Below are 933 nucleotides of genomic sequence, written 5' to 3'. Positions count from 1 at the left end.
CCCCCCCCCCCCTCCATCCATCCATCCACCCATCCACCCACCCATCCATCCATCCACCCATCCATCCATCCTCCATCCTCCATCCATCCATCCAACAATCCACCCACCCATCCATCCATCCATCCATCCATCCACCCATCCATCCATCCACCCACCCAGCCACCCATCCTCTCTACATTTTTACTGTCCTAACGTTAATGAATGAACACTCATCAAAAAACACTCAAACTCTCCTTCACCATCTGATTTTCAGCTGAGAGTTTTGCCACATCTGACACAATTCTCCTGACCATCAACCTCTCATAGTGATGAATGAACTTCACCTCACTGGCCTCGTCCTTGTTGCAAATGGTAACGTTTAGTTCACGGTGGATGTTCGTGTCCCTTTTTGTTGTGGTCCAGGATCACGTGACAGAATCACTGTGACCTTGTTGCCTGAATCGGGGTGCACTTGGCAAACACAGGGAAACCCTCCCCCGTCCTGCCAGGGTTTTCTCCCCCACAACCCACCTCGGTCACCCCACCTTGCTCAGAGGTGGGGCTCAGAGGTGGGGCTTCTGTAAACTGTCAGGTCACCACAGAGAGAGGGCGGGTGGGGCTGGCTTTTCGTTTCCTGCCCTCTTCCTGTTCCATTTTCACCTCACCTCTCACCACGCCTCATGCAGCCACGGTGACGAGTCTGACACTCAGAATTCCAGGGGTGTTTAGGGCTGGGACAGGTGTCTGCTGCCATGTTCCCCGTGCCCCCTCCCCAGAGGGGCTCTGCCCCTGCCACGCCAGGAGCCCCATGCCTGGGTCTCTCTGTAAACAAGCCAGTTCCCTAGCACCCACTGCTTCTCCCTCCTGTCGTCCTGGGCTGCTGCAGAAACAAACACAAGCGAGCTGTACGAGTATGTTCCTTGCACGTGGAAGGCTGCGAGGCTGAGATTAGCT

Source organism: Sus scrofa, chromosome Y, assembly GCF_000003025.6.
Source record: "Sus scrofa isolate TJ Tabasco breed Duroc chromosome Y, Sscrofa11.1, whole genome shotgun sequence".
Taxonomy (NCBI): domain Eukaryota; kingdom Metazoa; phylum Chordata; class Mammalia; order Artiodactyla; family Suidae; genus Sus; species Sus scrofa.
This window is presented reverse-complemented; position numbering follows the sequence as displayed.